This window comes from Ictalurus furcatus, chromosome 18 (genome assembly GCF_023375685.1).
Source record: "Ictalurus furcatus strain D&B chromosome 18, Billie_1.0, whole genome shotgun sequence".
In the NCBI taxonomy this organism is placed as follows: Eukaryota; Metazoa; Chordata; class Actinopteri; order Siluriformes; family Ictaluridae; genus Ictalurus; species Ictalurus furcatus.
In genome coordinates this window covers 8,108,609-8,124,152 of record NC_071272.1, presented here as the reverse complement: position 1 = coordinate 8,124,152, position 15,544 = coordinate 8,108,609, and the positions used below count along the sequence as shown (strand labels likewise).

Here is a 15,544-nt window from a genome sequence, read left to right as displayed (position 1 = left end):
AATTGTTCTGTTGAAAGGCAAACCTCTTTCCCAGTTTGAGATTTTTGGCAGAAGCTCACTGTTTTTTTTTTTTTGTATTTCTCTGTAATGTGTAGTGTTCGTTTTTCCCGTCATTCCTAAACAGTTTGCCAGTCCCTGGTGTTGAAAAGCATCCGTATAACTTGATACCTCTGATGACATACCTAATCCAGTCCAGTTAAGGAAGTTCAATCAAGAACCCAACAGCGGTTCTCCATCAGTTCTCCAGCACAGAAGCTTGACCACAAAATTTCCAATGTTCTCATGAAACATCTTTTCCTCAAGGAAACTTCCAAACCTTTTCTCCAAGACTTCTCTGGAAACTTTTGTTTGTTTTATTTTCTTCAAATTTTCTGCTAATTCTGATAATTAAGGTCATGAACCATGAAATGAAAAGAAAAAAACAAAACAATTATGGAATAATGTTTTAGTGCTGAAAATGGATTCAGAACGTTAGGATGTTTGTCCAAACCTACATAAGAACCCTGATATAATATAATCACTGGTTATATTGCGAATGGTAGGATCAGCTATCGTATCATTGAGGGTTAATGGTCTTGGAAAATGGGCCAGCAGTGGCATTCCAGAAAAATATGGGATTTAAACTCACACCGTTCCAGTCACTGGTGCATATATTATAAAATAAAGGCCCTGGAAATGTTCGCTTCATGTTTTATCATTCTGACTTGTTGCAAATGTTATTTATTATTCTTTTTGATCTGTTTTTTTGGAACGTTTTCACCAATCTGTTTCAACACAGCTGGAAATTTACTGAATTTACTGCAGTTAAATAAAATAAATGACGAGTCACCTAACCGATCTTTACCTGCTTGATCTGGTTATATGTCGTTCAATGTTGCATGAAAGGAGACAGCAAGTAAGAAAATTAAAAAGTACGAACATTAACACCGCCCCTTACCTATCTGGAGCTGTTATCGCATTAAAGACAATGCTGAATCCACAAATGTTCTGCTCTGGACATTTTATCACCAATTCCATTGGTTTATGCTTGATATAAAACCAATATCAGAACGGAAACCTCCAAATTTAGTAATTTAGCCAATTCCCAGCTAGTTACTGGCTATCTTTCTTGAATCTACAACATATACAGTAGAAGCCTCAGAGTGAGAAAGAACTGGAAGAATTATGCAAGTTTTGCAAATCCCACAACTGTTTATTTGTAGCTAAGGGCTGCTGCTGTAATCAGAAAGACTGTCCTGTCGATCATCTCAGGATTCTTATTCACAATCTGCTCGTGCTGAACATCCTATTTGTTAAAATCGCACTGTTCTTCACCCAGAAGAGGATGGGTTCCATTCTGAATATTGTTCCTCAAGAGGTGTGTTAAGTTTTTTCTCGGCCCTGTCGCCTCTGTCTTGTTCAGTAGGGATCTGAATCTACATCCGGATCTACATCCAGAAATAGAATTTAACTGAAAGATCTCTAGGAACCAGGAACCAATCAGTGAGTCAGAAGGTACTCCATTTTCCTGAGACATCAACAAAAACTGGGATGCGCTGACTTGGTACAAATCGGTAGGTTGTGAGGTCTAATCCCAGCACCATTAAGCTGCCACGGCTGGGTTCTTAACCATATTGAACTGGTTAGGTGTATCCCTTAACAGTGTCAGCTGTACATCACTTAATTGTCAATTAAGCAGAAACTCTATAAAATAATATAAAAATAATAATAATAAAGTGAGCAAAGTATCAGTATAAAAAAAAAAACAATTGCAGGTTGAAATCTAGTTCTGAAATTTCACACCACAAAACCGCAGGTGTGATGTCACACCCTGAACAAGCACGTCTATACAATGCTGCGCTCCGATGGTGGCGCGTCCTGCAGGGGCCGACCTTCTGACCTCCAGAAACACAACGCTACCCGAACACGAGAGTTTGTTGTTCTGGGTGAACTTATACAGTGGAGAGAAGAAGTTTCGTCAACATGTACAGTAAGAACGCATTTTCCCTTCGATTGTGATTCAGCTTGACTCAAAGCGACGGTTCCGACTAAGCGTGTTCAACAGGAGCTTATATTTTTCTACTACTATTCCCAGAAAGTTTACGACTCGCAGTGTGCCAGACTGCCAACTTTTTCCTGGCCATTTCTAGTGAAAACAAAATAAAACAATATGTAGGGGTCACTCCGAGATCAGGCCTTCGGGACAGATCAGCGCAGCAAGGTACGATTTTGCCAAACCAAATCTGACAGGCAAAAATATTCAAATTAAAAGAGAAAAAAAAGCGCCCGCAGGATCGCAGCTCTGGCTTTGTGTCAACCCCCCCCCGAAAACAGAACTCAAATCCAGAAGATCCGAAAGTAACCGAAGGCGTTTCGGTGGTGTAGACCTGTTTTTATGGTGAGGCAGAACATTTCCTCTGGCTGTAGTTTAGGGCCCTCAGGACTGATGAATTACCGAGCGTTTTCCTAATGGAGGAATAAATTAGCACTTAAAGTGAGCATGAAGTATGTAACACGGCGAGGTGAAAACAGATCTGGACTCGAGAGGTATATAATTATGTAAGAAATCACACACATTTTGGAGCTCTTTAGAAGTTTTGTGGTACAATATGGAAAATCAGATGTTCATACTGGTGATAGAAAATGTGGATCATGATATTTAGGTTTGCTCGACAAATCTGTAGCGCTTCTAAAAGCTTCCTAAATGAGACAACTGGCAGAATTTTTTTATGTGCAACTATTTAATTGTTTAATTCTGTAAAATAAAAAGGGAGAAAAAAGTTCCCTTGATAAAACTGCAATAATATCACAGAGTAAATGTTATTTATTTAATGTAATGTTAAACATTTAGGCTTAAACATCAGGCATAAAGGGTTAAAAACATGTCTATAGTGCTGCAGTGTTTACCAACAAATTACACATGACTTCATAATCCTATAAACATCAGTCAGTAAGAATTCTGAATCAAAAACCCAACGTTAAATTTAACGAGATGGAAATTTCAGCCATCTAAGAATAAAATAAATAAGAAAGAAAATTCATTGTGGTAATCAGTTTAACAACAAAGAAAGAAAGGAAAGAAAAAAAAATACTCTGGCAAATCTTTATCGTCGTATCTTTGGACCAAACGGCAAATTTGCGGTTTCCTTGGTAACAAGGAAGACAAGCTGCATTTTTGCTTCTTTTTGTTTTGTCTTAACAACATCAGGTGAAAAAAAGAGAGGCTGGTGAGGAAATAAAAGTTAATAGCTGCTAAGGCAAGTGAGAACACGCGTATACAAATGTAACCGTAAGCAGATAAAAAGTACAACATGCTATTCTTTAATAATAAAAAAAATCGTAATCGTTGACTGCTTGTTGTGGTACTGTACAAGAGGAATAAAACACGTGTGGAATGTGCTGTTTTAGGGAAATCATCGACTTTGTCATGGTAACAGTAACCATGGTAACCACTCTAACACAACATGATAAACGGTGTTTTATTCCTCTGATACTACAGCAATCTGCTAACGATTACAATCATTTTTATTTGTTTCTAGTTACATTCGATGTTGCGCAACGGCTGACGAAGACGCTCTAATCTTTTCTTCACCTTCATTGTCGATTAGGAATCCAGGAATAGATGGATTAAAAACAACACCACGGTACAAGGACTCGAAATCCGAACACACGTGCGCTGAACGCGGTCCAAATGGAAATAACTGAAAAGCAACATTTCGGTAATTTGCTCTTTGACTTTATGCCACTCTTCAGAATGCCAAAGACATGGAAAAAAAAAATCGACATGTGGAAACAGTGAAATGGCAACGCGACGACGGAGAACCGTTAAAAGCATTTTATGTTTGTCAGGCTTTTGTGCAGGGAAGCATGAAATCTGGAGCCGTCTCTGACAGAACTCCAGAAATCGGTGTTCTGGGGTCAGTTCAAAACCCTTCACACAAACTTAAAAAAAAAATTTCCCTTCGACCCCACTGTTCATCACTCACCCTTCTGTTACAGCTGTGTTATGACACACTGGACGTAGTGGACCCGGAGACACGGTGCATGAGACTCGTCTGCAACCTGCGTCGAGATTCAGACCCGGCCAAGGCAGCAACATCTGCTTCTCTTCAGCGAGGCCCAGATTCCTCGGACTGCCACTGGCAGCAACTCAGCGCGAGACGCTTCGCCGAAAACACGCTCCAGGCGCGAGTTAGAAATTGTTCTATTTACCAAAAGTTAAAAATAGGAGCACATGGGGAGTGGGCGACAAGCATGTTTTTCAGGCGAAAAAAGAAAACAACTGGAGTTTGGTCTCACCGTAATGACAAGAGCGTGTTATTATACAACTTAATCGCAGGAGCTCTTTATTGGTGTCATTATTTTTAATCAGACTTGTATTTATTCGAGACCCAGAATGCTAATTTGTTGCTTTTGGCTGTCGTGTATATTTCAGGTTGATTACACACCGCATGCTAACCCTGCGTTGACGCTAACAAGCGACGTGTCCCAACGTGTTTCACTTGTAGTTTGTCTCTCGTGGGCGTAGACCGAGCCGTACTCTTGTCTCTCGTGGGCATGGTGTGTCCATCCAGCATTTTTAGTTCCATGCAACAACGGTAGTAGCTAAAACTTACAAGCAACAGAACACAATATATTTATTACGCTGTACGATTCGATTCGTTTGTCATAAAAAAAGTACTTAAACTGAATTCTAGTATTTTAATGAAGTGAATGAAAAAAGTGTGAAAATTGGTTATTGTATGTATGTTACGTGCCAGGCCTTTTTTGTTTTAGCCTTGTTAGCAGATTAGCAGCATGAGCTAACTCCACTGGCTACATACAGGGGAGCCGCCACATACCATATACACCTATTCTATATAACTTACTATAACTAGTTGAACACAATTTAACTAACAAACTAATCAACGTGAAAACTGGCTGTTTCATTTACATGCTGTGTGCCAGGCTTTGTATTAACTATTAACAGATTAGCAGCAGAAGCTAAGAAGCTAACTGTACTGTCTACAAACACTCTCCAGAGACACCAATGATCTCTGCTACTTCCTGTACATATTTGGAATATATATATACACACACACACACACACGCACATATACACACACACACACACACACATATATATATATATATATATATATATATATATATATATATATATATTTATACATATGTACAGAAAAACACAAAACCACAGTTATTAAGTTTTCCTCCATTTTCTTGAGTCAAGCAGGAAATGGAAACGAACTGCAGGTAGGAGAGCGGAAATGAAAAGACATGGTACCACACCTGCCATACAATTGGTCTGATTGGTCCAAGCGTGGCTTTATCGCAACGGTCACCTGTTGCTTTGTCGCCCGCTAGTGTGAACACACCTGAAGATGTCCCGAATAGCCCTACTTTTACGTTTTTTTAAAGTTTTTTTTACTTTTACATTTTTTTCATTTGTAAAACCGTGTGTGTTTCTATTATGATTCGAGTCTTGTCTCCACTCCTGTCTTGTCATTGGTCCACTCCATATTGCGTCATGATTTGACTCACCTGTTTCCTGCCATTAATTTGCTCCTGATTTGTTTGTGTAGTTCCGCTGCAATGCGCTGTACTGGGACCTCTGGGATAAAAACCCGACCTCTGACACAGAAAAGGGAAAAGGCAGGATTTAATGCAAAGATTTCCCTTTGCATTAAATCCTGCCTGATAAAGTTGATTTTACTTTTAACAGCATTGTGTCGATTCATAACCTTCTGCTGATTTCAACCCAGTTTTTATGAGTATTATGAGTTGACCTACATTACACGTCATTTCCCTCTGTCAATCACACAGAAATAATTTACATACGTAAATACTTATTAATATGTTTATCAAATTCAGAGACTAGGCATACAAACATGAGCTTGCTTTGGGCATCGATTTATTTTTTTGGATGGAAAATCTACTCGGAACTTTCAGAATTTTCCGAAACCCGCCTGATGATTTCAGGTTTCTCGATCGTTTCCTGGTTTCCTGCCCGTGCTTCGATCATATGATGATGACGATTTCTGACTTTGTCCGCAGAGTTTACGCATTTTCCTCCCGTCTTTCCTCACTGCACGTTACAACAACAGGAACTAACTGCAAACAGATAAAAAGTACGACATGCTGGACTTTTAATGAATGAAAACTGTCGTCAAATTGTTGTTGTATAAGAAGAATGAAACACTTTTGGACATGCGCAGATGACACGTTTTTTCCCCCCAGGTACTCGTTGCAATGAGCGAGCGTGTTATTATACAACGAAAAACTCCTGATCATTTTCCATCTCATGTCTGGAAATGTCGTTGCTGGAGCTGTTCACTGGTCTCATTATTTCGAATCAGACTTTGAAACCCGGAAAGATTTAGCTGTCGAGTATTTTTAAGGTAAAAACACTCGATTACATGCCAAACCACCTTTCAGTTGAACAGGAATCGAATGGCTGTTATCTATACAGTGCACGAAAGGTCACTGAAAACATGAAACAGTGCACTAACAGCTTCTAATATCCTGCGTCACTGCCAAGCTGAATGAGCAGACGGTCCCCAACTGCACCCTGATCTCATGATTAGCAACAACCAGGAACTCATGTTGTTGATGCTCAGATTTAAAACAAAGTGGTGGATTACAGTGCTCGTTATCCACAGCTAGAGACGTGTTCGTTCGTATCCTGACCTGCTGCTTGAACGCTTGGATTAAAACCGCAGCTCCGGCAGCCAAGCTAACAGGCCTAAACAGCTAGCGCTCGGTCTGGCATGAAACGAAGCAAAGTGCTGCTGAAAATTAACTCCTTAAGTGTGCTACTGGAATAACCACACCAGGCTGAGCTTAATTTACACAAAACATGCTTTAATGCTGTGCTTATTGGCAAATAAATACCTAGCTATAGCTCTAATTAGCTTGTATTATGTACTGATCTATCGATATACACATTAGAGCACGAATGAGCACAGACATAAGCATAATATAATGGTGTACATTTAATAAATGTATAAATGTATTTGGTAACAGTAGTCGCTGGTTGTTTTCCTATAACAGCACGTCACAGAGTGTTTTATTTCTCATTTGTCCTAAAGTACTTATGTGCTAGTCCATATACAAATTGTGAACTTAGATGCGAAGGAATGCACACGGTATGCAGGACTAACGAGAATTTACCTCACTTCCTGCCATGGCTTTCCAAAAGGCGATTATTTCTTGATTCGATTCTTTAAAAAAAAAAAAGTTAACATATATTGTTAGTTAGTGTATATTTTTAAATGTCTATCTACAGATATTTTTTATTTGATTTGTTCATTCAGATTTTTTTTATATATAGTTTACTACAGTTCTCAGAATTTCTTTCTTTTTTTTAGAATATAAATATTGTACATGTCACACTTTCCTACATTTGTTTTATTTTGTGAATTTTATTTTTTTTACTGTTTATTGTATTCAAGTAATGCAATTTAACAGAAAATATTACATAGTTATGAATCTTTACTACAATAAGATCACTTTAAGACACCTTGCACATGTTTGCAGGACATGAATTGTTAATTATTTGTCTTTTTATAAATTTTTTTTAATGTCACTAAGAATATTTTCACTCCTATGATTTGTACCGTTCCTTGCATTTAAGTTTTGAAAAAATCGAAATGGATTTAACGTGCTTTCTGCTTTCGTATAACGGTTTTTCATGAAATATATCAGCTTTCTCTGAGTAATCACGAACCGCTTTACCAAATAAACATATTAAAGTCCCTTAAGTGACCGCACAGTAACCGGTTGCCAGGTATTCACATGTAATTAAGTTTAAAAAGTATAAACGTTTAAGGAATATAAATGAACCGGTTTAAAAACGGGTCACCGAGTTTACATATATAAAGCGGGTGCAATTCGATCATGTAAAAAAATTTTTTTAAAAATTATATATTTAAATATACAAAGCACTTCCACTTCCTATACACACATATTTATCATGTTTTATCACGTTGCTTATAGTCTGCCAACTTTCTCCTGGCAGGAAGACAAAAAACAAAACAAAATGAAAGACCTGCAGACGAACTCTGTAAAAACATATGAGTTGTGGAAAATAACAAAAAGGTTTCATGCTAGCAATGGTTACCAAAAACAGCACGTTTGTGTGCCGTTACGTTGTTGTGCAATACGTCAATACAACGTTTAAGCCGTCAGCCTCGCGTCTTTCCCACATCGATATGACATAGAGACTGTCACGAAGCCCGTACTCCCATAAATACCAGTAAACCACAGAGTTATAGGAAATATAAAAATGGCTACACACCAGCCGGGTCGAGGAACTGTAAAGAAACCGCACTCTGTAAAGCTGCTTCTAATCATGTCATCTTGCTGTCATGTTCATGTCGAATTGCTTTACTTGGGCAACAGATACTTTTTTTAAAAGTGTGGAATGTAGAGTTGTTTTCACTTCATGGCATCATCAAACGCTCAGGAGGATTTACAGTAAAACCCCAGAGTGATCTATGTGACTAGGCAGATATTTACACACTTCTGTTATGTTCATTCGCCAGATATGTGGTGTACCACGAGTTCTCCCGCTATGTCATTACTAAACCAGCAGTTCTCATTAATTATATTTTCAACCTGGAATCACACACACACACACACTCACTTATAATCCTTAAAACGTTCATTCATCTGATTAGTTATAAGATTGCCATCTTATACAGCTTCTACAGCTTCAATTCAATTTAGTTTTATTTGTATAGCGCTTTTAACAGTGGACATGGTCTCAACGCAGCTTTACAGAAACATATAAACAAAGGATAGAGATTTTAAATGTGTGAATTTATCCCTATTGAGCAAGCCAGTGGCGATGGTGGCGAGGAAAAACTCCCTAAGATGATATGAGGAAGAAACGTTGAGAGGAACCGGACTCAGTAGGGAACCCGTCCTCATCTGGGTAACAACAGATAGTGTGAAAGTAAAGGAAAGTTCATTATGGTTTTTATATGAAGTTTATTTTGTTGAAATAGTCCACTGTTCACTAAAGGAGACCTGAGTGCAAAATTGTATGTAGTAATTGCAGTCCTAAGGCCATCGCAGCAACCGTAGACCCAGCAACCACAGCGAGAATGTCCATGTGGAATTGAGGTCCAAAACCATTTCCATGGTACTCCAAGCGGCACCGTCCTCAGCGATCTCCAGGCTGCACCGCTTGGGGTCGTCCTCCAACTACAGGAATTATTGTTACCACACTGATGTTTATTATCTGTACTGTAACACCACGTCCTGAAGTGTTCTCACTTCAGTCTCTCTAAGTTAACACAGCTTGCTGTCTTTCGTTACCAAGAAACCTCTTTCCTGAAGATTTCAGGAAAACCTACAGCTTTACCTTGGACTGTTTGAGACTCCTTCCATAAATGTTAAATAAATGTCTCCTTACTTTACAAAAACTTCACCATATAAGTCCTTGTGAACAGAAACGATAACAATATCAGATCGAGTGCATTAATATAAACCTGTGATTTGCAGGGCCGCTGTTCTAGAAAATTAATCAAAACCTTCGGACCAATCAGACCGAATGAATCTTCGAAACTGACACCAATCTTGCACTCTATGGCCAAAAGTACAGTCGTGGGAAAAAGAAAGTACACCCTCCTTCAATTCATTATTCAATGTTATTAATCAGGGCCTAAATAATAATTGTGTGGTCCATCTATAAATGTCTATAAACAAAAAATAATAATCTCAAGTAACAACAACAACAACAAAAGCACAACAGATTTCACTATGTAGTCTGCACCCCACAAAAAAAAAAGTTAACCAACAAAATAAACACACCCTATGGAAGAGTGGAGCTTATTATAACTGCAAAGCAGTAATAAATCTGGAATGAAATGTTAAACCAGGACATATGGGTGTGATGGACAGGTGTATACAGGTGTACTTTCGGCCTTATAGTGTATCTTAGAGCAAAATGCAAACTTCAGGCAACATTCTTCCCTGAGAACTGAAAGTAAAACCCAAACGATAAGAAGCAGAGATTATAAATCATACATTTAGCCTTAAGATTTTACTCCTGGTTATCTATATCTAACACAACTCTAAATTACACTAAAGTACATTTGTGCAACTTTTCTAATCGTGGTTATTTATATATATAAAATAAAACCTTGAGCAATCTGCATTTGATCAAATGGAGAAACGCATTTGGGTTTTAGACTCTGCAAGTCATTTGTGTTTCTGGATAATAAACGTCTCATTTTCTCTCTTTTAAAAAAAAAAAATCAGGGCTGTAAATAATACTGAAATCTTGCTCTGCATTTTATTGGATAGCGTTCAGGCCATAATTTGTTCTGAAATGGAAAACCATTTCATTTCTGTCCCTTGTTACATAAAACCGTTCATCATTTCTCTTTGACCCACTTTTTGCTGCGCTCTGCAAAATGAAAAAAAGAGGAAATGATTAAACTCTGACTTCACCCATAGAAACATAATTTCATGGGGGTTTTTTTTCAAATATTAAATGGTCTTATCTACGATCATTTTGTTTTCATGAAGAATTTCTCTGTGCATCTGGAGCCTTATTATTTGATTATTCGGCGCTGGTCCTTTAGGGAGGTTGAAATCACGATGATGGATGTTAAATGGTAAACCTTTATTTACCAGCCCAGCACCCCTGGAGACATCACTCTGGTTTACGGTGGAGACCTGGCCGTGATGGAGCACACACGTTCCAGATCCAACACATAAAAATCCACATCACGGCAACAGACAGTGAAAAATTACAGTACAACAATAATGTGGTTACGGAAAATGTGGCTCTGTCTCAGAAAAAAGATGGTGTGGGTTTGTGTTCTTCTTTTGAAAGAACCTGAAATTGAAAAGGGGCTGGTGGTGATGGTGTTGGTTTTGTGATGGTGTTGGTTTAACTCATCTAAATACAGGATGGTGTTGATGATGGTGATGGAGATGATGGTATTGGTTTGTGTGATGGTGTTGGTTGAACTGGTCTGAGAAGAGGATTGTGTTGAAGATGGTGTTGGTTTAACTCATCTAAAATAATATAGAGGATGGTGTTGATGATGGTGATGGAGATGATGGTATTGGTTTGTGTGATGGTGTTGGTTGAACTGGTCTGAGAAGAGGATTGTATTGATGATGGTGTTGGTTTAACTTATCTAAATAGAGGATGGTGTTGATGATGGTGATGGAGATGATGGTGTTGGTTTTGCTGGTCTGAGAAGAGGATTGTGTTGAAGATGGTGTTGGTTTAACTCATCTAAATAGAGGATGGTGTGGATGATGGTGATGGAGATGATGGTGTTGGTTTGTGTGATGGTGTTGGTTTAACTCATTTAAATAGAGGATGGTGTTGATGATCGTGATGGAGATGATGGTGTTGGTTTGTGGTGATGGTGTTGGATGGTGTTAATGGTGACGGTTTAACTTATCTGATGGTGTTGATGGTGTTAATAGTGTTGATAATGAGGTTGGTTTTTGTGATGGTGTTGGCGTTAAGCATCCAAGTGTTGCTTTGTTAAAGTGTTGGAAGATGGTGTTGGAAGAACTCATCGGATGAAGAGGCTCAGTGTTGAAGATGGTGCTGGTTTGTGTTCACCTCGCAGACGATGGTGTTGATGGTGGTGTCGGCTGCACAGGTTTATAACTAGCAGCTAACTTTTCAATTATTCACTCACAACTAACTAACATGGTACGCATCCACCACTGCAGAATTTGGCTCGAAGAAAACAAGATAACAACACTCAGGAAGTGAAAGAAATTCAACTTCAGCCTACTGCGACTGCTTCTACAATAATAACAACAACAACAACAACAACAACAACAACAAAGAGATAACCAGTGTGCTTGGCCTTTCCGTCAGTGCACTGACTTCCTCAATGTCAAGCTTTGAGGAGTTCTCTTCGTGGAACAGAGAGCAGTTTACTGCTTATCAACACCAGCTAATGATGATGAAGAAACACAACACCAAACGAGGGTCTGACCTTCTGTCGAGTTTATCGAGAAAGAAAGTGACAATATACAGAGACGTGAATAATCTGGTCTAGGACTCTGGGATGTTTGTTTTGGAAAGGATTTTTCTCCACAACTTCCCATACTGTGCGCTCCATGAATTCACACAGGCCGTCGCGTACGAGTCCTCCAGTGCTGCAGGTGGCACTGTGCAAAATGCGTCCATGACTTTCATACAGGAGGAAGATTTCCCAACAGCATAAACTATGGCGAGATATCGGAAAGACACGAACAAGTGATAGAACATGAGGGAAAGGAAGAAATTCTTATTATGTTTTAAGAATCATGGTGGAACGTAAGACTTTTAAATACATCAAGGGACAAGGACCAATCAGAGGTCGAGTGCACGACACCACGAGCACATAGTACTGTAAATAAAAAAACTTCAATTATAAAGCACCTTTTATAACTTCAAATGCAGCTCAAAGTGTTTTACAAATGTAAAAAAGCAAAAAACATCAAAGAGAAAATACTAAATTCTAAGAAGACATTATTGTAAAAAATAAATAAATAAATAAATAATTCAAATAAATGAATAATAATACGGAATTAATATTTTGTCATTTTCATTATCATTTTCTGCCACTTCCCTTCTTTTTCTCTATAAAACACTTTGATTTTGCTGCATTTTAATGTATGATCAGTGCTATATAAACAGCGGAAATAAAAACATAAAAAATATAATTCCGAAAAGAAATTATTCAAGATAAATAACCATTAGTAACCATAAAAATATATAGTCAATATTTTTCATCTTTATCTTACTGTTACATATTAAATAGAATTATCATTATTATTTAACTCAATTTAGATTTTTGTTTGGGTTTTTTTTTGGGGGGGGGGGTGTTTTACATTTTTTAAATATTATTATTTATTTATTTATTTTACTGTTGCTGCTGTTATACTGGCAGTTTGTTAGCGAAGCTGTATACTGTGATACATATCATAAATCGCAGAAACATTCTTAAGTATCACAATATGATATTTTTGTCATATCGTCTGCCCGTAGTAGCGAAATTAAAATATCGTGTTAACTTTAGATAAAATCCAGTAACAGAAAGACACAAGAAGGTGTCCATTTTTTTAGCTTTTCAACTGGTCTTGCTTTACTATAAGATTAAATTCAGTCTTCCAAACTCTCATGCTCGCTGTCTTGTCACAGTGCTGCTGTTTTAAACCAAACAAAATACATTTTTTTAAAAACCATCAGGAGTTTATTAAGTGTAATTTAAGTGTAATATGTTGCAACGATCTGCTACAAATTAAAGAAAGCTGGGTTTGATTTTTTTCATTCCTGACCTTTACGCTTTTATGCTTCGTCCTTTTGTTTCCTAATAACTCACCACACAATACACTGCGGTTTCTGACTCCCTCTTCTGTCCTTAGGGTAAAAATAAAATAAAATAAAAAAACATTTATATAAATATATATATATCATGCTTTTTTTGTGTCTCGAAGCCAGGCTGTTTGTGTGTGTGTGTGTGTGTGTGTGTGTGTGTGTGTGATTTCATTGTAACTAAAGGCCGCTCAGTACAAGACTACTGAAGGATGTTCCACAACATCCGAGTAAATGTAAACGTATAAAAAAGCAATGTAATGTTAAAAAGAAAATCATAATTGTTGGTAAATTGCTGTGGTATAAAAGGAATAAAACACTTCAGAGTGCACAGTTATAGGAAAATAATCAACTTCAGGGTGGTAACAGTAAATCTGTTTCATCACACTCTGTTGCATCGTTGATTATTTTCCAACAACATGACACGTAGTGTTTTACCCCTTACATTTACTTTTTTTCTCCTTTACTGTATTTAAATAGATTTCAAAATGCCAGAACTTTGGCTTTCAGTTGAAAAAAATCTAAGAATTTTTAAAAAATTATTATTATTATTGTTATTATTATTATTTTAGAATTTCATTTACATCAGAATATCCCAATGTGAAGGATTTCCATCAGTCCTAAACACTCGGGAGTGCAGTGTGGTGTTTATCTGCGTCCAAACTGGAGCTAAACAGTAACACAGTGCTCTGAACTCTTTGAGCTGTTGACCTTTGACCTCTGAACAGTGCTGCGCAGGCAGGCATTAAAGCGAGGCTGAGAAAGAACAGACTGCTGTTTCCTGATCACACCAATTACTGTGTTCATTAACAGCTGTTCAGAGGGTTTTTTGGGGGAGAAAACAGACTTCCAGCACCGAGTGGTCAAGCCTTTACAGGGGCAAGGAGCTCAAGTGTGCTCAAACACCATGATGTCAGAGACTAATTTGCATATTCATTGATCTGAATTATCATTTGCATATTAAAACATGTTACATACTGCCTGTCTCTCTAGCCTGTCTGATAATTCTCTCTCTGTCTGTCTGTATGATAATTATCTTTGCCCGTCTTTTTGTATGAAAACTGTCTGTCTCTCTGTCTGTATGATAACTGTGTATCTCTCTGCCTGTCTCTCTGTATGATAACTGTCTATCTCTCTGCTTGTCTCTCTGTATGATAACTGTCTGTCTCTCTGTATGATAACTGCCTGTCTCTCTCTCTGTATGATAGCAGGCTGTCTCTCTGTATGATAACTGCCTGTCTCTCTCTCTCTGTATGATAACAGGCTGTCTCTCTGTATGATAACTGTCTATCTCTCTCTCTGTATGATAACTGCCTGTCTCTCTGCCTGCTCCCTGTATGATAACTGGCTGTCTCTCACTCTGTATGATAACAGGCTGTCTCTCTATATGATAACTGTCTATCTGTTTGCCTGTCTCTCTGTATAGTAACTGTCTATCTCTCTTCCTGTCTCTCTGTATAATAACTGTCTATCTCTCTGTCTTTCTCTCTGTATGAAAACTGTCTATCTCTCTGCCTGTCTCTCTGTATAATAACTGTCTATCTCACTGTCTGATAACTGTCTGTCTGTATGACAAGTGTCTCTGTCTGTCTTCACAGTTAACTGTCCTCCATCATGTTCTATAACTTTCTGTCTGTCTACCTGTCTGTCTGCTTATATTCCAGTCTTTCCCCACTATGACTTTTGACCGCTGTGCCCCAGAATTTCTTGGTGTCTTTCCTTCAGCTCTGTACAGAAAAGGGTTAAAAGTTTTTTTCAGCTCTCCGTGTCCCCACTGAGGCCCTGCAACTGCACTCCTCTCAGCAGCAGCTCGGAGTTCTAGCATATTCCTCTAGGAACGTTCTGACAGGAATGTGCTGAAACACAAGGTGTGTTTTATCACTGGCACCGTTTTCATCGTTTCTTATCAGCCGAGTCATCTGCACTCTCCATACGCACCATTTCAGCTCCACCAGAGGTTGTGAAATTATTTCAGAGTTTGCTCCATGCTTCTGATTCCTCTGAGATGGTTTCTTGCTCACATGGTCATTCACACTCTCTCTCTCTCTCTCTCTCTCTAACCCTGAGCGGAGGAGTGCAGGAGGGTTTTTTTGGTGGATATCTATAAACTCCGGGGTAAACAGAACGAAAAAGGGAGGCATTCGATTACGCAACGACGTAATAAATACCAGCAAGATGAGAAGACTCTAAACTCGACTCGGTGCTGCTGACTCAGAGACA

At 38.2% G+C, this 15,544-nt stretch overlaps 1 protein-coding gene and 1 long non-coding RNA gene across 2 annotated transcripts in view; one reads left to right on the top strand and one right to left on the bottom strand.

Moving 5' to 3' along the window:
• ccbe1 (collagen and calcium binding EGF domains 1) overlaps nt 1-15,544 on the bottom strand; it is a 75,264-nt gene that overhangs the window by 47,528 nt on the left and 12,192 nt on the right. The window lies entirely within an intron of this gene.
• On the top strand, nt 3,340-9,756 carry LOC128622134 (uncharacterized). The gene is made up of 3 exons (XR_008388354.1): nt 3,340-3,896; nt 3,979-6,107; nt 6,217-9,756. It is a non-coding gene; the product is annotated as an uncharacterized LOC128622134 (long non-coding RNA).